The sequence below is a fragment of the Ambystoma mexicanum genome, chromosome 2q (assembly GCF_040938575.1).
Source record: "Ambystoma mexicanum isolate Mex_15411 chromosome 2q, UKY_AmexF1_1, whole genome shotgun sequence".
In the NCBI taxonomy this organism is placed as follows: domain Eukaryota; kingdom Metazoa; phylum Chordata; class Amphibia; order Caudata; family Ambystomatidae; genus Ambystoma; species Ambystoma mexicanum.
This window is the reverse complement of record NC_090924.1, coordinates 129,116,530-129,138,480: the sequence shown is the minus strand read 5'-3', so window position 1 is coordinate 129,138,480 and position 21,951 is coordinate 129,116,530. Positions and strand designations below refer to the sequence as shown.

General features: G+C 47.3%; 14 non-coding genes across 14 annotated transcripts; all 14 read right to left on the bottom strand.

Annotated features, from left to right (window-relative positions):
• Positions 1 to 112: 112 nt before the first annotated feature.
• TRNAV-UAC (transfer RNA valine (anticodon UAC)) lies at positions 113 to 185 on the bottom strand. Its single transcript has one exon. It is a non-coding gene; the product is annotated as a tRNA-Val (tRNA).
• A 414-nt stretch (positions 186 to 599) lies between these two features.
• TRNAP-CGG (transfer RNA proline (anticodon CGG)) lies at positions 600 to 671 on the bottom strand. Its single transcript has one exon. It is a non-coding gene; the product is annotated as a tRNA-Pro (tRNA).
• A 2,719-nt stretch (positions 672 to 3,390) lies between these two features.
• On the bottom strand, positions 3,391 to 3,463 carry TRNAV-UAC (transfer RNA valine (anticodon UAC)). The gene has a single exon. It is a non-coding gene; the product is annotated as a tRNA-Val (tRNA).
• Positions 3,464 to 3,877: 414 nt separating this feature from the next.
• Positions 3,878 to 3,949, bottom strand: TRNAP-CGG (transfer RNA proline (anticodon CGG)). Its single transcript has one exon. It is a non-coding gene; the product is annotated as a tRNA-Pro (tRNA).
• A 2,744-nt stretch (positions 3,950 to 6,693) lies between these two features.
• TRNAV-UAC (transfer RNA valine (anticodon UAC)) lies at positions 6,694 to 6,766 on the bottom strand. Its single transcript has one exon. It is a non-coding gene; the product is annotated as a tRNA-Val (tRNA).
• A 414-nt stretch (positions 6,767 to 7,180) lies between these two features.
• Positions 7,181 to 7,252, bottom strand: TRNAP-CGG (transfer RNA proline (anticodon CGG)). The gene has a single exon. It is a non-coding gene; the product is annotated as a tRNA-Pro (tRNA).
• A 2,638-nt stretch (positions 7,253 to 9,890) lies between these two features.
• TRNAV-UAC (transfer RNA valine (anticodon UAC)) lies at positions 9,891 to 9,963 on the bottom strand. The gene has a single exon. It is a non-coding gene; the product is annotated as a tRNA-Val (tRNA).
• A 414-nt stretch (positions 9,964 to 10,377) lies between these two features.
• Positions 10,378 to 10,449, bottom strand: TRNAP-CGG (transfer RNA proline (anticodon CGG)). The gene has a single exon. It is a non-coding gene; the product is annotated as a tRNA-Pro (tRNA).
• Positions 10,450 to 13,144: 2,695 nt separating this feature from the next.
• On the bottom strand, positions 13,145 to 13,217 carry TRNAV-UAC (transfer RNA valine (anticodon UAC)). The gene has a single exon. It is a non-coding gene; the product is annotated as a tRNA-Val (tRNA).
• Positions 13,218 to 13,631: 414 nt separating this feature from the next.
• TRNAP-CGG (transfer RNA proline (anticodon CGG)) lies at positions 13,632 to 13,703 on the bottom strand. The gene has a single exon. It is a non-coding gene; the product is annotated as a tRNA-Pro (tRNA).
• A 2,748-nt stretch (positions 13,704 to 16,451) lies between these two features.
• Positions 16,452 to 16,524, bottom strand: TRNAV-UAC (transfer RNA valine (anticodon UAC)). Its single transcript has one exon. It is a non-coding gene; the product is annotated as a tRNA-Val (tRNA).
• Positions 16,525 to 16,938: 414 nt separating this feature from the next.
• TRNAP-CGG (transfer RNA proline (anticodon CGG)) lies at positions 16,939 to 17,010 on the bottom strand. The gene has a single exon. It is a non-coding gene; the product is annotated as a tRNA-Pro (tRNA).
• Positions 17,011 to 19,756: 2,746 nt separating this feature from the next.
• Positions 19,757 to 19,829, bottom strand: TRNAV-UAC (transfer RNA valine (anticodon UAC)). Its single transcript has one exon. It is a non-coding gene; the product is annotated as a tRNA-Val (tRNA).
• A 414-nt stretch (positions 19,830 to 20,243) lies between these two features.
• Positions 20,244 to 20,315, bottom strand: TRNAP-CGG (transfer RNA proline (anticodon CGG)). The gene has a single exon. It is a non-coding gene; the product is annotated as a tRNA-Pro (tRNA).
• Between the last annotated feature and the right edge of the window lie 1,636 nt (positions 20,316 to 21,951).

Here is a 21,951-nt window from a genome sequence, read left to right as displayed (position 1 = left end):
TTTATTTCAAAGCGTGTCAGAGGAACTGCTTCTTCCGTTGCAACTGCAAATAAGTTCATGGCTTGAGCTTCGAGATGGTGGAACATGAAAAGTGTAAAATGCCACCCTCTGCTGTTTCTGCCCGGTCTCGAACCAGGGACCTTTCGCGTGTAAGGCGAACGTGATAACCACTACACTACAGAAACTGCTGCATGCTATGCCCTCTGGCGGTTGAGAGAATAGGGTCAAGTAACAGTGCAATTGTCTCTGTTTGAACACTTATCAAATGCCTCACGCCCAAAGCTTTACAAATGCAGCTCATCACACACACGGCGTTACAAGCATGAACACTCAGACAAGTGTGCCAGCTGAGAGGCCGTGCAGTCTGAAGATGTAAGGGCCTCTTTAGGCATTGGTATGGGACAGCCATGAATTAACAAACAAATCCAGAAAGGTGACTGAGAGCTACTTGGGACTCCTTAATGCATGGCGCAATGAGGCGGTCCGCAAAGAGGCTTAGGAAGCCCAATGTTCATCGACCATTGTCCATCCATCAGTCCAGAGTCTATAGAATTGAAAAACACATGTGTAAAAAAGTATCGGGCCAGGCACCAATCAATGGGCTCGTCCGGGATTTGAACCCGGGACCTCTCGCACCCGAAGCGAGAATCATACCCCTAGACCAACGAGCCTACACTTGCAGAGTAGTCTAGACAATATGTAGGGATTTGACTTGGCAGTTGTACCTCTTGAGGATTGTAGCACAAGAGTATCTCTTCCTAACGTTTGCTCCTAAAGCCCGTCCTCGTCCCTAAATGATGCAAAGGCTGAGCGTCTTCACAGGTCTACTCCTCATCCCGAAGGTTGGTGGACCATTGACATCAGGGTGAAAGGTGCTTGCGATACACTGTTCCTTCCTTCCTTCCTTCCTTCCTTCCTTCCTTCCTTCCTTCCTTCCTTCCTTCCTTCCTTCCTTCCTTCCTTCCTTCCTTCCTTCCTTCCTTCCTTCCTTCCTTCCTTCCTTCCTTCCTTCCTTCCTTCCTTCCTTCCTTCCTTCCTTCCTTCCTTCCTTCCTTCCTTCCTTCCTTCCTTCCTTCCTCTTATGCTGTTTATGTAATAAGAGGGGACGATACACAGAAGAGAGAGAGTGGCCCAACACACTAGACTAGCAGTCTTCTGATCAATCTGCAGCTGGCAAGGTGGGGGAAAGACTTTATTTTGCACCTGCTGGGATATGCATTGGCAGAAGCTCTGAGGGCTGGGCCTTTCCTTTTGCCTGTAAAAACAAAAAGCAGCCCTCCTCCCTCCAGCCCTGAGAGCATGGGTGTGACACTGGCAAAAGCAGCATCTCCCCTTTGGTAAAGATGACCATTGCAAAGCTGCTCACTCAGAGCTCGATCGTGCTCGATCAGGCGAGATATATTTAGGTCACCAGCAAAGTCTGTTCTCTTTTCTTGCGTAGGGTGAGCATTCACAGAGCCCAGCTTCGTTGACAAGAGTGCAAAAGGTGTATACTAAAAGCTTTCTGCTTTACTTGAGCGCCATGGCCGTTATTATATTTTGGCTGCTCCAAGCAATCTCTGTCCAGCCTATGCAAATTTCCAGCTCAAATTTTCCCAGCACTCAAAAAGTCCCTCCTCCCACCAGCTATGCTTTCAGGAAGTTCAGCAGAAGCAGTCCAACTTCTGTTCCCAGTTCAGAGGAAAAGCTTTCTCGGGCCAGAGAAAGCCAGGGAATCACTGTACCGGCAAGTGCATTTCTTACAACTGGTAATCCCTCAGAACACAGAAATGAAGAAGCTGTATATGAAAATGTGATATTTCTTTGGTACACTAACCTATGTAACTAATATCCACCATTTCAGAGGACGGAGCGGACCCAACTGTGATCCCAGAGACCCAAATACCCAGCAGTAGGGAAAAGAAATCCTCTCTGTGCTCTGCAACATTACATACACAAAATGAAGGCGCGTGCATTTTATTATTGGCCCCATATACACAATACATGTGAGGATGCTTGCCTTCCCAGTGTATTTCTCAAGCTCTTGAGAGCATATGCTATTTCCATGGGAACGCAAATAAGTTCATACTTTACATTTGTGTGTGACAAAAGGGGAAAAAAACGATTTTGTGTAAAATGCCAGCAGAGAGTGTTTCTGCCCGGTCTCGAACGTGCTAACCACTACACTACAGAAACAACTGCTTGCATCCCTTTGTAGGGACTGGGAGAACAGGTGCAAAGGGCTTTGCAAGTGGACCTGCTTAAAGACTAATCAAATGCCTTGCGCCTGAAGCTCACACAATCCAGCCTAAAACATACGTCCTATCAAGCATGCGCACATATACAAGTATGCCTGTTGAGGGTCTATGCAGCGTACAGAGGGAAGGACATATTTCCACTTTGAGATCGGACGGCCAAAACTCACAAGCAAATCAAGGAATGTTACTGAGAGCTAACAGAGAACACAAAGTGCTTGTCGCAAGGACATGGCAGGCAAAGAGGTTCAGGAAGTGAATTGTTCATCGACTACTGCTTACCGAGAAAGCCAGAGAGTCTGTCCAATGAAAATAACATTGGAAAAAAAAAAAAGGAGCTCAAGTTACCCACCTTGATCGGGCTCCTCCGGACCTCTCGCACCCAAAGCGAGAATCATACCCCTAGACCAACGAGCCACGGTCCTGTGATCATCTGACGGAATTGTACTCAGCGTTTCCACCCCCCTTAGGCTTCGAGGCCAAGAATGCCTATTCCTGAAGTTTGTTCCTGCCGCTGAAAGCCTTGTCGGTGTATGAGCCAAATGAATGCCCCAGTCGGCACGCTCTGACTGTCTTCATAGCTCTTCTTCTCGTCCTGAAGGTGTTGGCACATTGACATCAGGATCAATGAAGCTGGTGGCACACCCTCCCTTCCATTCGCCCGTGAAGGGTACGTATAAAAGAGCTGTTGATGCACAGAAGAAGAAATCTAGCACAACACCAACGCGGTCTGCTGATCAATTGAAAGTGGACAAAGTGAGCGAGTGAGAGCCTTCATTTTGCACCGGATCTGCATTGGCAGAAGCTCTGAGGGCTAGGAATTTTCTTTTGCCCTTGAAAAAAAGAAAAATCCAATATCACATCTGCCTGGGTGCATGAACATTGCTCAGGGAAAAGCAGCGCCACCCTTCTGTAAGAAATAGCATTGCACAACTGCTCCCTCAGCTTTCCATCCAACTATACATAAGCACGCACATATGCAGGCATGCAATTTTAATTCATCACATATTCGGAGCAAATGTGAGTGCGCTCGTCTACTCAGAATTTATTTCAAAGCGTGTCAGAGGAACTGCTTCTTCCGTTGCAACTGCAAATAAGTTCATGGCTTGAGCTTCGAGATGGTGGAACATGAAAAGTGTAAAATGCCACCCTCTGCTGTTTCTGCCCGGTCTCGAACCAGGGACCTTTCGCGTGTAAGGCGAACGTGATAACCACTACACTACAGAAACTGCTGCATGCTATGCCCTCTGGCGGTTGAGAGAATAGGGTCAAGTAACAGTGCAATTGTCTCTGTTTGAACACTTATCAAATGCCTCACGCCCAAAGCTTTACAAATGCAGCTCATCACACACACGGCGTTACAAGCATGAACACTCAGACAAGTGTGCCAGCTGAGAGGCCGTGCAGTCTGAAGATGTAAGGGCCTCTTTAGGCATTGGTATGGGACAGCCATGAATTAACAAACAAATCCAGAAAGGTGACTGAGAGCTACTTGGGACTCCTTAATGCATGGCGCAATGAGGCGGTCCGCAAAGAGGCTTAGGAAGCCCAATGTTCATCGACCATTGTCCATCCATCAGTCCAGAGTCTATAGAATTGAAAAACACATGTGTAAAAAAGTATCGGGCCAGGCACCAATCAATGGGCTCGTCCGGGATTTGAACCCGGGACCTCTCGCACCCGAAGCGAGAATCATACCCCTAGACCAACGAGCCTACACTTGCAGAGTAGTCTAGACAATATGTAGGGATTTGACTTGGCAGTTGTACCTCTTGAGGATTGTAGCACAAGAGTATCTCTTCCTAACGTTTGCTCCTAAAGCCCGTCCTCGTCCCTAAATGATGCAAAGGCTGAGCGTCTTCACAGGTCTACTCCTCATCCCGAAGGTTGGTGGACCATTGACATCAGGGTGAAAGGTGCTTGCGATACACTGTTCCTTCCCTTCCTTCCTTCCTTCCTTCCTTCCTTCCTTCCTTCCTTCCTTCCTTCCTTCCTTCCTTCCTTCCTTCCTTCCTTCCTTCCTTCCTTCCTTCCTTCCTTCCTTCCTTCCTTCCTTCCTTCCTTCCTTCCTTCCTTCCTTCCTTCCTTCCTTCCTTCCTTCCTTCCTTCCTTCCTTCCTTCCTTCCTGCCTTCCTTCCTTCCTTCCTCTTATGCTGTTTATGTAATAAGAGGGGACGATACACAGAAGAGAGAGAGTGGCCCAACACACTAGACTAGCAGTCTTCTGATCAATCTGCAGCTGGCAAGGTGGGGGAAAGACTTTATTTTGCACCTGCTGGGATATGCATTGGCAGAAGCTCTGAGGGCTGGGCCTTTCCTTTTGCCTGTAAAAACAAAAAGCAGCCCTCCTCCCTCCAGCCCTGAGAGCATGGGTGTGACACTGGCAAAAGCAGCATCTCCCCTTTGGTAAAGATGACCATTGCAAAGCTGCTCACTCAGAGCTCGATCGTGCTCGATCAGGCGAGATATATTTAGGTCACCAGCAAAGTCTGTTCTCTTTTCTTGCGTAGGGTGAGCATTCACAGAGCCCAGCTTCGTTGACAAGAGTGCAAAAGGTGTATACTAAAAGCTTTCTGCTTTACTTGAGCGCCATGGCCGTTATTATATTTTGGCTGCTCCAAGCAATCTCTGTCCAGCCTATGCAAATTTCCAGCTCAAATTTTCCCAGCACTCAAAAAGTCCCTCCTCCCGCCAGCTATGCTTTCAGGAAGTTCAGCAGAAGCAGTCCAACTTCTGTTCCCAGTTCAGAGGAAAAGCTTTCTCGGGCCAGAGAAAGCCAGGGAATCACTGTACCGGCAAGTGCATTTCTTACAACTGGTAATCCCTCAGAACACAGAAATGAAGAAGCTGTATATGAAAATGTGATATTTCTTTGGTACACTAACCTATGTAACTAATATCCACCATTTCAGAGGACGGAGCGGACCCAACTGTGATCCCAGAGACCCAAATACCCAGCAGTAGGGAAAAGAAATCCTCTCTGTGCTCTGCAACATTACATACACAAAATGAAGGCGCGTGCATTTTATTATTGGCCCCATATACACAATACATGTGAGGATGCTTGCCTTCCCAGTGTATTTCTCAAGCTCTTGAGAGCATATGCTATTTCCATGGGAACGCAAATAAGTTCATACTTTACATTTGTGTGTGACAAAAGGGGAAAAAAACGATTTTGTGTAAAATGCCAGCAGAGAGTGTTTCTGCCCGGTCTCGAACGTGCTAACCACTACACTACAGAAACAACTGCTTGCATCCCTTTGTAGGGACTGGGAGAACAGGTGCAAAGGGCTTTGCAAGTGGACCTGCTTAAAGACTAATCAAATGCCTTGCGCCTGAAGCTCACACAATCCAGCCTAAAACATACGTCCTATCAAGCATGCGCACATATACAAGTATGCCTGTTGAGGGTCTATGCAGCGTACAGAGGGAAGGACATATTTCCACTTTGAGATCGGACGGCCAAAACTCACAAGCAAATCAAGGAATGTTACTGAGAGCTAACAGAGAACACAAAGTGCTTGTCGCAAGGACATGGCAGGCAAAGAGGTTCAGGAAGTGAATTGTTCATCGACTACTGCTTACCGAGAAAGCCAGAGAGTCTGTCCAATGAAAATAACATTGGAAAAAAAAAAAAGGAGCTCAAGTTACCCACCTTGATCGGGCTCCTCCGGACCTCTCGCACCCAAAGCGAGAATCATACCCCTAGACCAACGAGCCACGGTCCTGTGATCATCTGACGGAATTGTACTCAGCGTTTCCACCCCCCTTAGGCTTCGAGGCCAAGAATGCCTATTCCTGAAGTTTGTTCCTGCCGCTGAAAGCCTTGTCGGTGTATGAGCCAAATGAATGCCCCAGTCGGCACGCTCTGACTGTCTTCATAGCTCTTCTTCTCGTCCTGAAGGTGTTGGCACATTGACATCAGGATCAATGAAGCTGGTGGCACACCCTCCCTTCCATTCGCCCGTGAAGGGTACGTATAAAAGAGCTGTTGATGCACAGAAGAAGAAATCTAGCACAACACCAACGCGGTCTGCTGATCAATTGAAAGTGGACAAAGTGAGCGAGTGAGAGCCTTCATTTTGCACCGGATCTGCATTGGCAGAAGCTCTGAGGGCTAGGAATTTTCTTTTGCCCTTGAAAAAAAGAAAAATCCAATATCACATCTGCCTGGGTGCATGAACATTGCTCAGGGAAAAGCAGCGCCACCCTTCTGTAAGAAATAGCAATGCACAACTGCTCCCTCAGCTTTCCATCCAACTATACATAAGCACGCACATATGCAGGCATGCAATTTTAATTCATCACATATTCGGAGCAAATGTGAGTGCGCTCGTCTACTCAGAATTTATTTCAAAGCGTGTCAGAGGAACTGCTTCTTCCGTTGCAACTGCAAATAAGTTCATGGCTTGAGCTTCGAGATGGTGGAACATGAAAAGTGTAAAATGCCACCCTCTGCTGTTTCTGCCCGGTCTCGAACCAGGGACCTTTCGCGTGTAAGGCGAACGTGATAACCACTACACTACAGAAACTGCTGCATGCTATGCCCTCTGGCGGTTGAGAGAATAGGGTCAAGTAACAGTGCAATTGTCTCTGTTTGAACACTTATCAAATGCCTCACGCCCAAAGCTTTACAAATGCAGCTCATCACACACACGGCGTTACAAGCATGAACACTCAGACAAGTGTGCCAGCTGAGAGGCCGTGCAGTCTGAAGATGTAAGGGCCTCTTTAGGCATTGGTATGGGACAGCCATGAATTAACAAACAAATCCAGAAAGGTGACTGAGAGCTACTTGGGACTCCTTAATGCATGGCGCAATGAGGCGGTCCGCAAAGAGGCTTAGGAAGCCCAATGTTCATCGACCATTGTCCATCCATCAGTCCACAGTCTATAGAATTGAAAAACACATGTGTAAAAAAGTATCGGGCCAGGCACCAATCAATGGGCTCGTCCGGGATTTGAACCCGGGACCTCTCGCACCCGAAGCGAGAATCATACCCCTAGACCAACGAGCCTACACTTGCAGAGTAATCTAGACAATATGTAGGGATTTGACTTGGCAGTTGTACCTCTTGAGGATTGTAGCACAAGAGTATCTCTTCCTAACGTTTGCTCCTAAAGCCCGTCCTCGTCCCTAAATGATGCAAAGGCTGAGCGTCTTCACAGGTCTACTCCTCATCCCGAAGGTTGGTGGACCATTGACATCAGGGTGAAAGGTGCTTGCGATACACTGTTCCTTCCTTCCTTCCTTCCTTCCTTCCTTCCTTCCTTCCTTCCTTCCTTCCTTCCTTCCTTCCTTCCTTCCTTCCTTCCTTCCTTCCTTCCTTCCTTCCTTCCTTCCTCTTATGCTGTTTATGTAATAAGAGAGGACGATACACAGAAGAGAGAGAGTGGCCCAACACACTAGACTAGCAGTCTTCTGATCAATCTGCAGCTGGCAAGGTGGGGGAGAGACTTTATTTTGCACCTGCTGGGATATGCATTGGCAGAAGCTCTGAGGGCTGGGCCTTTCCTTTTGCCTGTAAAAACAAAAAGCAGCCCTCCTCCCTCCAGCCCTGAGAGCATGGGCGTGACACTGGCAAAAGCAGCATCTCCCCTTTGGTAAAGATGACCATTGCACAGCTGCTCACTCAGAGCTCGATCGTGCTCGATCAGGCGAGATATATTTATGTCACCAGCAAAGTCTGTTCTCTTTTCTTGCGTAGGGTGAGCATTCACAGAGCCCAGCTTCGTTGACAAGAGTGCAAAAGGTGTATACTAAAAGCTTTCTGCTTTACTTGAGCGCCATGGCCGTTATTATATTTTGGCTGCTCCAAGCAATCTCTGTCCAGCCTATGCAAATTTCCAGCTCAAATTTTCCCAGCACTCAAAAAGTCCCTCCTCCCGCCAGCTATGCTTTCAGGAAGTTCAGCAGAAGCAGTCCAACTTCTGTTCCCAGTTCAGAGGAAAAGCTTTCTCGGGCCAGAGAAAGCCAGGGAATCACTGTACCGGCAAGTGCATTTCTTACAACTGGTAATCCCTCAGAACACAGAAATGAAGAAGCTGTATATGAAAATGTGATATTTCTTTGGTACACTAACCTATGTAACTAATATGCACCATTTCAGAGGACGGAGCGGACCCAACTGTGATCCCAGAGACCCAAATACCCAGCAGTAGGGAAAAGAAATCCTCTCTGTGCTCTGCAACATTACATACACAAAATGAAGGCGTGTGCATTTTATTATTGGCCCCATATACACAATACATGTGAGGATGCTTGCCTTCCCAGTGTATTTCTCAAGCTCTTGAGAGCATATGCTATTTCCATGGGAACGCAAATAAGTTCATACTTTACATTTGTGTGTGACAAAAGGGGAAAAAAACGATTTTGTGTAAAATGCCAGCAGAGAGTGTTTCTGCCCGGTCTCGAACGTGCTAACCACTACACTACAGAAACAACTGCTTGCATCCCTTTGTAGGGACTGGGAGAACAGGTGCAAAGGGCTTTGCAAGTGGACCTGCTTAAAGACTAATCAAATGCCTTGCGCCTGAAGCTCACACAATCCAGCCTAAAACATACGTCCTATCAAGCATGCGCACATATACAAGTATGCCTGTTGAGGGTCTATGCAGCGTACAGAGGGAAGGACATATTTCCACTTTGAGATCGGACGGCCAAAACTCACAAGCAAATCAAGGAATGTTACTGAGAGCTAACAGAGAACACAAAGTGCTTGTCGCAAGGACATGGCAGGCAAAGAGGTTCAGGAAGTGAATTGTTCATCGACTACTGCTTACCGAGAAAGCCAGAGAGTCTGTCCAATGAAAATAACATTGGAAAAAAAAAAAGGAGCTCAAGTTACCCACCTTGATCGGGCTCCTCCGGACCTCTCGCACCCAAAGCGAGAATCATACCCCTAGACCAACGAGCCACGGTCCTGTGATCATCTGACGGAATTGTACTCAGCGTTTCCACCCCCCTTAGGCTTCGAGGCCAAGAATGCCTATTCCTGAAGTTTGTTCCTGCCGCTGAAAGCCTTGTCGGTGTATGAGCCAAATGAATGCCCCAGTCGGCACGCTCTGACTGTCTTCATAGCTCTTCTTCTCGTCCTGAAGGTGTTGGCACATTGACATCAGGATCAATGAAGCTGGTGGCACACCCTCCCTTCCATTCGCCCGTGAAGGGTACGTATAAAAGAGCTGTTGATGCACAGAAGAAGAAATCTAGCATAACACCAACGCGGTCTGCTGATCAATTGAAAGTGGACAAAGTGAGCGAGTGAGAGCCTTCATTTTGCACCGGATCTGCATTGGCAGAAGCTCTGAGGGCTAGGAATTTTCTTTTGCCCTTGAAAAAAAGAAAAATCCAATATCACATCTGCCTGGGTGCATGAACATTGCTCAGGGAAAAGCAGCGCCACCCTTCTGTAAGAAATAGCATTGCACAACTGCTCCCTCAGCTTTCCATCCAACTATACATAAGCACGCACATATGCAGGCATGCAATTTTAATTCATCACATATTCGGAGCAAATGTGAGTGCGCTCGTCTACTCAGAATTTATTTCAAAGCGTGTCAGAGGAACTGCTTCTTCCGTTGCAACTGCAAATAAGTTCATGGCTTGAGCTTCGAGATGGTGGAACATGAAAAGTGTAAAATGCCACCCTCTGCTGTTTCTGCCCGGTCTCGAACCAGGGACCTTTCGCGTGTAAGGCGAACGTGATAACCACTACACTACAGAAACTGCTGCATGCTATGCCCTCTGGCGGTTGAGAGAATAGGGTCAAGTAACAGTGCAATTGTCTCTGTTTGAACACTTATCAAATGCCTCACGCCCAAAGCTTTACAAATGCAGCTCATCACACACACGGCGTTACAAGCATGAACACTCAGACAAGTGTGCCAGCTGAGAGGCCGTGCAGTCTGAAGATGTAAGGGCCTCTTTAGGCATTGGTATGGGACAGCCATGAATTAACAAACAAATCCAGAAAGGTGACTGAGAGCTACTTGGGACTCCTTAATGCATGGCGCAATGAGGCGGTCCGCAAAGAGGCTTAGGAAGCCCAATGTTCATCGACCATTGTCCATCCATCAGTCCAGAGTCTATAGAATTGAAAAACACATGTGTAAAAAAGTATCGGGCCAGGCACCAATCAATGGGCTCGTCCGGGATTTGAACCCGGGACCTCTCGCACCCGAAGCGAGAATCATACCCCTAGACCAACGAGCCTACACTTGCAGAGTAGTCTAGACAATATGTAGGGATTTGACTTGGCAGTTGTACCTCTTGAGGATTGTAGCACAAGAGTATCTCTTCCTAACGTTTGCTCCTAAAGCCCGTCCTCGTCCCTAAATGATGCAAAGGCTGAGCGTCTTCACAGGTCTACTCCTCATCCCGAAGGTTGGTGGACCATTGACATCAGGGTGAAAGGTGCTTGCGATACACTGTTCCTTCCTTCCTTCCTTCCTTCCTTCCTTCCTTCCTTCCTTCCTTCCTTCCTTCCTTCCTTCCTTCCTTCCTTCCTTCCTTCCTTCCTTCCTTCCTTCCTTCCTTCCTTCCTTCCTTCCTTCCTTCCTTCCTTCCTTCCTTCCTTCCTTCCTTCCTTCCTTCCTCTTATGCTGTTTATGTAATAAGAGGGGACGATACACAGAAGAGAGAGAGTGGCCCAACACACTAGACTAGCAGTCTTCTGATCAATCTGCAGCTGGCAAGGTGGGGGAAAGACTTTATTTTGCACCTGCTGGGATATGCATTGGCAGAAGCTCTGAGGGCTGGGCCTTTCCTTTTGCCTGTAAAAACAAAAAGCAGCCCTCCTCCCTCCAGCCCTGAGAGCATGGGTGTGACACTGGCAAAAGCAGCATCTCCCCTTTGGTAAAGATGACCATTGCAAAGCTGCTCACTCAGAGCTCGATCGTGCTCGATCAGGCGAGATATATTTAGGTCACCAGCAAAGTCTGTTCTCTTTTCTTGCGTAGGGTGAGCATTCACAGAGCCCAGCTTCGTTGACAAGAGTGCAAAAGGTGTATACTAAAAGCTTTCTGCTTTACTTGAGCGCCATGGCCGTTATTATATTTTGGCTGCTCCAAGCAATCTCTGTCCAGCCTATGCAAATTTCCAGCTCAAATTTTCCCAGCACTCAAAAAGTCCCTCCTCCCACCAGCTATGCTTTCAGGAAGTTCAGCAGAAGCAGTCCAACTTCTGTTCCCAGTTCAGAGGAAAAGCTTTCTCGGGCCAGAGAAAGCCAGGGAATCACTGTACCGGCAAGTGCATTTCTTACAACTGGTAATCCCTCAGAACACAGAAATGAAGAAGCTGTATATGAAAATGTGATATTTCTTTGGTACACTAACCTATGTAACTAATATCCACCATTTCAGAGGACGGAGCGGACCCAACTGTGATCCCAGAGACCCAAATACCCAGCAGTAGGGAAAAGAAATCCTCTCTGTGCTCTGCAACATTACATACACAAAATGAAGGCGCGTGCATTTTATTATTGGCCCCATATACACAATACATGTGAGGATGCTTGCCTTCCCAGTGTATTTCTCAAGCTCTTGAGAGCATATGCTATTTCCATGGGAACGCAAATAAGTTCATACTTTACATTTGTGTGTGACAAAAGGGGAAAAAAACGATTTTGTGTAAAATGCCAGCAGAGAGTGTTTCTGCCCGGTCTCGAACGTGCTAACCACTACACTACAGAAACAACTGCTTGCATCCCTTTGTAGGGACTGGGAGAACAGGTGCAAAGGGCTTTGCAAGTGGACCTGCTTAAAGACTAATCAAATGCCTTGCGCCTGAAGCTCACACAATCCAGCATAAAACATACGTCCTATCAAGCATGCGCACATATACAAGTATGCCTGTTGAGGGTCTATGCAGCGTACAGAGGGAAGGACATATTTCCACTTTGAGATCGGACGGCCAAAACTCACAAGCAAATCAAGGAATGTTACTGAGAGCTAACAGAGAACACAAAGTGCTTGTCGCAAGGACATGGCAGGCAAAGAGGTTCAGGAAGTGAATTGTTCATCGACTACTGCTTACCGAGAAAGCCAGAGAGTCTGTCCAATGAAAATAACATTGGAAAAAAAAAAAAGGAGCTCAAGTTACCCACCTTGATCGGGCTCCTCCGGACCTCTCGCACCCAAAGCGAGAATCATACCCCTAGACCAACGAGCCACGGTCCTGTGATCATCTGACGGAATTGTACTCAGCGTTTCCACCCCCCTTAGGCTTCGAGGCCAAGAATGCCTATTCCTGAAGTTTGTTCCTGCCGCTGAAAGCCTTGTCGGTGTATGAGCCAAATGAATGCCCCAGTCGGCACGCTCTGACTGTCTTCATAGCTCTTCTTCTCGTCCTGAAGGTGTTGGCACATTGACATCAGGATCAATGAAGCTGGTGGCACACCCTCCCTTCCATTCGCCCGTGAAGGGTACGTATAAAAGAGCTGTTGATGCACAGAAGAAGAAATCTAGCACAACACCAACGCGGTCTGCTGATCAATTGAAAGTGGACAAAGTGAGCGAGTGAGAGCCTTCATTTTGCACCGGATCTGCATTGGCAGAAGCTCTGAGGGCTAGGAATTTTCTTTTGCCCTTGAAAAAAAGAAAAATCCAATATCACATCTGCCTGGGTGCATGAACATTGCTCAGGGAAAAGCAGCGCCACCCTTCTGTAAGAAATAGCATTGCACAACTGCTCCCTCAGCTTTCCATCCAACTATACATAAGCACGCACATATGCAGGCATGCAATTTTAATTCATCACATATTCGGAGCAAATGTGAGTGCGCTCGTCTACTCAGAATTTATTTCAAAGCGTGTCAGAGGAACTGCTTCTTCCGTTGCAACTGCAAATAAGTTCATGGCTTGAGCTTCGAGATGGTGGAACATGAAAAGTGTAAAATGCCACCCTCTGCTGTTTCTGCCCGGTCTCGAACCAGGGACCTTTCGCGTGTAAGGCGAACGTGATAACCACTACACTACAGAAACTGCTGCATGCTATGCCCTCTGGCGGTTGAGAGAATAGGGTCAAGTAACAGTGCAATTGTCTCTGTTTGAACACTTATCAAATGCCTCACGCCCAAAGCTTTACAAATGCAGCTCATCACACACACGGCGTTACAAGCATGAACACTCAGACAAGTGTGCCAGCTGAGAGGCCGTGCAGTCTGAAGATGTAAGGGCCTCTTTAGGCATTGGTATGGGACAGCCATGAATTAACAAACAAATCCAGAAAGGTGACTGAGAGCTACTTGGGACTCCTTAATGCATGGCGCAATGAGGCGGTCCGCAAAGAGGCTTAGGAAGCCCAATGTTCATCGACCATTGTCCATCCATCAGTCCAGAGTCTATAGAATTGAAAAACACATGTGTAAAAAAGTATCGGGCCAGGCACCAATCAATGGGCTCGTCCGGGATTTGAACCCGGGACCTCTCGCACCCGAAGCGAGAATCATACCCCTAGACCAACGAGCCTACACTTGCAGAGTAGTCTAGACAATATGTAGGGATTTGACTTGGCAGTTGTACCTCTTGAGGATTGTAGCACAAGAGTATCTCTTCCTAACGTTTGCTCCTAAAGCCCGTCCTCGTCCCTAAATGATGCAAAGGCTGAGCGTCTTCACAGGTCTACTCCTCATCCCGAAGGTTGGTGGACCATTGACATCAGGGTGAAAGGTGCTTGCGATACACTGTTCCTTCCCTTCCTTCCTTCCTTCCTTCCTTCCTTCCTTCCTTCCTTCCTTCCTTCCTTCCTTCCTTCCTTCCTTCCTTCCTTCCTTCCTTCCTTCCTTCCTTCCTTCCTTCCTTCCTTCCTTCCTTCCTTCCTTCCTTCCTTCCTTCCTTCCTTCCTTCCTTCCTTCCTTCCTTCCTTCCTTCCTTCCTTCCTTCCTTCCTTCCTTCCTTCCTTCCTCTTATGCTGTTTATGTAATAAGAGGGGACGATACACAGAAGAGAGAGAGTGGCCCAACACACTAGACTAGCAGTCTTCTGATCAATCTGCAGCTGGCAAGGTGGGGGAAAGACTTTATTTTGCACCTGCTGGGATATGCATTGGCAGAAGCTCTGAGGGCTGGGCCTTTCCTTTTGCCTGTAAAAACAAAAAGCAGCCCTCCTCCCTCCAGCCCTGAGAGCATGGGTGTGACACTGGCAAAAGCAGCATCTCCCCTTTGGTAAAGATGACCATTGCAAAGCTGCTCACTCAGAGCTCGATCGTGCTCGATCAGGCGAGATATATTTAGGTCACCAGCAAAGTCTGTTCTCTTTTCTTGCGTAGGGTGAGCATTCACAGAGCCCAGCTTCGTTGACAAGAGTGCAAAAGGTGTATACTAAAAGCTTTCTGCTTTACTTGAGCGCCATGGCCGTTATTATATTTTGGCTGCTCCAAGCAATCTCTGTCCAGCCTATGCAAATTTCCAGCTCAAATTTTCCCAGCACTCAAAAAGTCCCTCCTCCCGCCAGCTATGCTTTCAGGAAGTTCAGCAGAAGCAGTCCAACTTCTGTTCCCAGTTCAGAGGAAAAGCTTTCTCGGGCCAGAGAAAGCCAGGGAATCACTGTACCGGCAAGTGCATTTCTTACAACTGGTAATCCCTCAGAACACAGAAATGAAGAAGCTGTATATGAAAATGTGATATTTCTTTGGTACACTAACCTATGTAACTAATATCCACCATTTCAGAGGACGGAGCGGACCCAACTGTGATCCCAGAGACCCAAATACCCAGCAGTAGGGAAAAGAAATCCTCTCTGTGCTCTGCAACATTACATACACAAAATGAAGGCGCGTGCATTTTATTATTGGCCCCATATACACAATACATGTGAGGATGCTTGCCTTCCCAGTGTATTTCTCAAGCTCTTGAGAGCATATGCTATTTCCATGGGAACGCAAATAAGTTCATACTTTACATTTGTGTGTGACAAAAGGGGAAAAAAACGATTTTGTGTAAAATGCCAGCAGAGAGTGTTTCTGCCCGGTCTCGAACGTGCTAACCACTACACTACAGAAACAACTGCTTGCATCCCTTTGTAGGGACTGGGAGAACAGGTGCAAAGGGCTTTGCAAGTGGACCTGCTTAAAGACTAATCAAATGCCTTGCGCCTGAAGCTCACACAATCCAGCCTAAAACATACGTCCTATCAAGCATGCGCACATATACAAGTATGCCTGTTGAGGGTCTATGCAGCGTACAGAGGGAAGGACATATTTCCACTTTGAGATCGGACGGCCAAAACTCACAAGCAAATCAAGGAATGTTACTGAGAGCTAACAGAGAACACAAAGTGCTTGTCGCAAGGACATGGCAGGCAAAGAGGTTCAGGAAGTGAATTGTTCATCGACTACTGCTTACCGAGAAAGCCAGAGAGTCTGTCCAATGAAAATAACATTGGAAAAAAAAAAAAGGAGCTCAAGTTACCCACCTTGATCGGGCTCCTCCGGACCTCTCGCACCCAAAGCGAGAATCATACCCCTAGACCAACGAGCCACGGTCCTGTGATCATCTGACGGAATTGTACTCAGCGTTTCCACCCCCCTTAGGCTTCGAGGCCAAGAATGCCTATTCCTGAAGTTTGTTCCTGCCGCTGAAAGCCTTGTCGGTGTATGAGCCAAATGAATGCCCCAGTCGGCACGCTCTGACTGTCTTCATAGCTCTTCTTCTCGTCCTGAAGGTGTTGGCACATTGACATCAGGATCAATGAAGCTGGTGGCACACCCTCCCTTCCATTCGCCCGTGAAGGGTACGTATAAAAGAGCTGTTGATGCACAGAAGAAGAAATCTAGCACAACACCAACGCGGTCTGCTGATCAATTGAAAGTGGACAAAGTGAGCGAGTGAGAGCCTTCATTTTGCACCGGATCTGCATTGGCAGAAGCTCTGAGGGCTAGGAATTTTCTTTTGCCCTTGAAAAAAAGAAAAATCCAATATCACATCTGCCTGGGTGCATGAACATTGCTCAGGGAAAAGCAGCGCCACCCTTCTGTAAGAAATAGCAATGCACAACTGCTCCCTCAGCTTTCCATCCAACTATACATAAGCACGCACATATGCAGGCATGCAATTTTAATTCATCACATATTCGGAGCAAATGTGAGTGCGCTCGTCTACTCAGAATTTATTTCAAAGCGTGTCAGAGGAACTGCTTCTTCCGTTGCAACTGCAAATAAGTTCATGGCTTGAGCTTCGAGATGGTGGAACATGAAAAGTGTAAAATGCCACCCTCTGCTGTTTCTGCCCGGTCTCGAACCAGGGACCTTTCGCGTGTAAGGCGAACGTGATAACCACTACACTACAGAAACTGCTGCATGCTATGCCCTCTGGCGGTTGAGAGAATAGGGTCAAGTAACAGTGCAATTGTCTCTGTTTGAACACTTATCAAATGCCTCACGCCCAAAGCTTTACAAATGCAGCTCATCACACACACGGCGTTACAAGCATGAACACTCAGACAAGTGTGCCAGCTGAGAGGCCGTGCAGTCTGAAGATGTAAGGGCCTCTTTAGGCATTGGTATGGGACAGCCATGAATTAACAAACAAATCCAGAAAGGTGACTGAGAGCTACTTGGGACTCCTTAATGCATGGCGCAATGAGGCGGTCCGCAAAGAGGCTTAGGAAGCCCAATGTTCATCGACCATTGTCCATCCATCAGTCCACAGTCTATAGAATTGAAAAACACATGTGTAAAAAAGTATCGGGCCAGGCACCAATCAATGGGCTCGTCCGGGATTTGAACCCGGGACCTCTCGCACCCGAAGCGAGAATCATACCCCTAGACCAACGAGCCTACACTTGCAGAGTAATCTAGACAATATGTAGGGATTTGACTTGGCAGTTGTACCTCTTGAGGATTGTAGCACAAGAGTATCTCTTCCTAACGTTTGCTCCTAAAGCCCGTCCTCGTCCCTAAATGATGCAAAGGCTGAGCGTCTTCACAGGTCTACTCCTCATCCCGAAGGTTGGTGGACCATTGACATCAGGGTGAAAGGTGCTTGCGATACACTGTTCCTTCCTTCCTTCCTTCCTTCCTTCCTTCCTTCCTTCCTTCCTTCCTTCCTTCCTTCCTTCCTTCCTTCCTTCCTTCCTTCCTTCCTTCCTTCCTTCCTTCCTTCCTTCCTTCCTTCCTTCCTTCCTTCCTTCCTTCCTTCCTTCCTTCCTTCCTTCCTTCCTTCCTTCCTTCCTTCCTTCCTTCCTTCCTTCCTTCCTTCCTTCCTTCCTTCCTCTTATGCTGTTTATGTAATAAGAGGGGACGATACACAGAAGAGAGAGAGTGGCCCAACACACTAGACTAGCAGTCTTCTGATCAATCTGCAGCTGGCAAGGTGGGGGAGAGACTTTATTTTGCACCTGCTGGGATATGCATTGGCAGAAGCTCTGAGGGCTGGGCCTTTCCTTTTGCCTGTAAAAACAAAAAGCAGCCCTCCTCCCTCCAGCCCTGAGAGCATGGGCGTGACACTGGCAAAAGCAGCATCTCCCCTTTGGTAAAGATGACCATTGCACAGCTGCTCACTCAGAGCTCGATCGTGCTCGATCAGGCGAGATATATTTATGTCACCAGCAAAGTCTGTTCTCTTTTCTTGCGTAGGGTGAGCATTCACAGAGCCCAGCTTCGTTGACAAGAGTGCAAAAGGTGTATACTAAAAGCTTTCTGCTTTACTTGAGCGCCATGGCCGTTATTATATTTTGGCTGCTCCAAGCAATCTCTGTCCAGCCTATGCAAATTTCCAGCTCAAATTTTCCCAGCACTCAAAAAGTCCCTCCTCCCGCCAGCTATGCTTTCAGGAAGTTCAGCAGAAGCAGTCCAACTTCTGTTCCCAGTTCAGAGGAAAAGCTTTCTCGGGCCAGAGAAAGCCAGGGAATCACTGTACCGGCAAGTGCATTTCTTACAACTGGTAATCCCTCAGAACACAGAAATGAAGAAGCTGTATATGAAAATGTGATATTTCTTTGGTACACTAACCTATGTAACTAATATGCACCATTTCAGAGGACGGAGCGGACCCAACTGTGATCCCAGAGACCCAAATACCCAGCAGTAGGGAAAAGAAATCCTCTCTGTGCTCTGCAACATTACATACACAAAATGAAGGCGCGTGCATTTTATTATTGGCCCCATATACACAATACATGTGAGGATGCTTGCCTTCCCAGTGTATTTCTCAAGCTCTTGAGAGCATATGCTATTTCCATGGGAACGCAAATAAGTTCATACTTTACATTTGTGTGTGACAAAAGGGGAAAAAAACGATTTTGTGTAAAATGCCAGCAGAGAGTGTTTCTGCCCGGTCTCGAACGTGCTAACCACTACACTACAGAAACAACTGCTTGCATCCCTTTGTAGGGACTGGGAGAACAGGTGCAAAGGGCTTTGCAAGTGGACCTGCTTAAAGACTAATCAAATGCCTTGCGCCTGAAGCTCACACAATCCAGCCTAAAACATACGTCCTATCAAGCATGCGCACATATACAAGTATGCCTGTTGAGGGTCTATGCAGCGTACAGAGGGAAGGACATATTTCCACTTTGAGATCGGACGGCCAAAACTCACAAGCAAATCAAGGAATGTTACTGAGAGCTAACAGAGAACACAAAGTGCTTGTCGCAAGGACATGGCAGGCAAAGAGGTTCAGGAAGTGAATTGTTCATCGACTACTGCTTACCGAGAAAGCCAGAGAGTCTGTCCAATGAAAATAACATTGGAAAAAAAAAAAGGAGCTCAAGTTACCCACCTTGATCGGGCTCCTCCGGACCTCTCGCACCCAAAGCGAGAATCATACCCCTAGACCAACGAGCCACGGTCCTGTGATCATCTGACGGAATTGTACTCAGCGTTTCCACCCCCCTTAGGCTTCGAGGCCAAGAATGCCTATTCCTGAAGTTTGTTCCTGCCGCTGAAAGCCTTGTCGGTGTATGAGCCAAATGAATGCCCCAGTCGGCACGCTCTGACTGTCTTCATAGCTCTTCTTCTCGTCCTGAAGGTGTTGGCACATTGACATCAGGATCAATGAAGCTGGTGGCACACCCTCCCTTCCATTCGCCCGTGAAGGGTACGTATAAAAGAGCTGTTGATGCACAGAAGAAGAAATCTAGCACAACACCAACGCGGTCTGCTGATCAATTGAAAGTGGACAAAGTGAGCGAGTGAGAGCCTTCATTTTGCACCGGATCTGCATTGGCAGAAGCTCTGAGGGCTAGGAATTTTCTTTTGCCCTTGAAAAAAAGAAAAATCCAATATCACATCTGCCTGGGTGCATGAACATTGCTCAGGGAAAAGCAGCGCCACCCTTCTGTAAGAAATAGCATTGCACAACTGCTCCCTCAGCTTTCCATCCAACTATACATAAGCACGCACACATGCAGGCATGCAATTTTAATTCATCACATATTCGGAGCAAATGTGAGTGCGCTCGTCTACTCAGAATTTATTTCAAAGCGTGTCAGAGGAACTGCTTCTTCCGTTGCAACTGCAAATAAGTTCATGGCTTGAGCTTCGAGATGGTGGAACATGAAAAGTGTAAAATGCCACCCTCTGCTGTTTCTGCCCGGTCTCGAACCAGGGACCTTTCGCGTGTAAGGCGAACGTGATAACCACTACACTACAGAAACTGCTGCATGCTATGCCCTCTGGCGGTTGAGAGAATAGGGTCAAGTAACAGTGCAATTGTCTCTGTTTGAACACTTATCAAATGCCTCACGCCCAAAGCTTTACAAATGCAGCTCATCACACACACGGCGTTACAAGCATGAACACTCAGACAAGTGTGCCAGCTGAGAGGCCGTGCAGTCTGAAGATGTAAGGGCCTCTTTAGGCATTGGTATGGGACAGCCATGAATTAACAAACAAATCCAGAAAGGTGACTGAGAGCTACTTGGGACTCCTTAATGCATGGCGCAATGAGGCGGTCCGCAAAGAGGCTTAGGAAGCCCAATGTTCATCGACCATTGTCCATCCATCAGTCCACAGTCTATAGAATTGAAAAACACATGTGTAAAAAAGTATCGGGCCAGGCACCAATCAATGGGCTCGTCCGGGATTTGAACCCGGGACCTCTCGCACCCGAAGCGAGAATCATACCCCTAGACCAACGAGCCTACACTTGCAGAGTAATCTAGACAATATGTAGGGATTTGACTTGGCAGTTGTACCTCTTGAGGATTGTAGCACAAGAGTATCTCTTCCTAACGTTTGCTCCTAAAGCCCGTCCTCGTCCCTAAATGATGCAAAGGCTGAGCGTCTTCACAGGTCTACTCCTCATCCCGAAGGTTGGTGGACCATTGACATCAGGGTGAAAGGTGCTTGCGATACACTGTTCCTTCCTTCCTTCCTTCCTTCCTTCCTTCCTTCCTTCCTTCCTTCCTTCCTTCCTTCCTTCCTTCCTTCCTTCCTTCCTTCCTTCCTTCCTTCCTTCCTTCCTTCCTTCCTTCCTTCCTTCCTTCCTTCCTTCCTTCCTTCCTTCCTTCCTTCCTTCCTTCCTTCCTTCCTTCCTTCCTTCCTTCCTTCCTTCCTTCCTTCCTTCCTTCCTCTTATGCTGTTTATGTAATAAGAGGGGACGATACACAGAAGAGAGAGAGTGGCCCAACACACTAGACTAGCAGTCTTCTGATCAATCTGCAGCTGGCAAGGTGGGGGAGAGACTTTATTTTGCACCTGCTGGGATATGCATTGGCAGAAGCTCTGAGGGCTGGGCCTTTCCTTTTGCCTGTAAAAACAAAAAGCAGCCCTCCTCCCTCCAGCCCTGAGAGCATGGGCGTGACACTGGCAAAAGCAGCATCTCCCCTTTGGTAAAGATGACCATTGCACAGCTGCTCACTCAGAGCTCGATCGTGCTCGATCAGGCGAGATATATTTATGTCACCAGCAAAGTCTGTTCTCTTTTCTTGCGTAGGGTGAGCATTCACAGAGCCCAGCTTCGTTGACAAGAGTGCAAAAGCTGTATACTAAAAGCTTTCTGCTTTACTTGAGCGCCATGGCCGTTATTATATTTTGGCTGCTCCAAGCAATCTCTGTCCAGCCTATGCAAATTTCCAGCTCAAATTTTCCCAGCACTCAAAAAGTCCCTCCTCCCGCCAGCTATGCTTTCAGGAAGTTCAGCAGAAGCAGTCCAACTTCTGTTCCCAGTTCAGAGGAAAAGCTTTCTCGGGCCAGAGAAAGCCAGGGAATCACTGTACCGGCAAGTGCATTTCTTACAACTGGTAATCCCTCAGAACACAGAAATGAAGAAGCTGTATATGAAAATGTGATATTTCTTTGGTACACTAACCTATGTAACTAATATGCACCATTTCAGAGGACGGAGCGGACCCAACTGTGATCCCAGAGACCCAAATACCCAGCAGTAGGGAAAAGAAATCCTCTCTGTGCTCTGCAACATTACATACACAAAATGAAGGCGCGTGCATTTTATTATTGGCCCCATATACACAATACATGTGAGGATGCTTGCCTTCCCAGTGTATTTCTCAAGCTCTTGAGAGCATATGCTATTTCCATGGGAACGCAAATAAGTTCATACTTTACATTTGTGTGTGACAAAAGGGGAAAAAAACGATTTTGTGTAAAATGCCAGCAGAGAGTGTTTCTGCCCGGTCTCGAACGTGCTAACCACTACACTACAGAAACAACTGCTTGCATCCCTTTGTAGGGACTGGGAGAACAGGTGCAAAGGGCTTTGCAAGTGGACCTGCTTAAAGACTAATCAAATGCCTTGCGCCTGAAGCTCACACAATC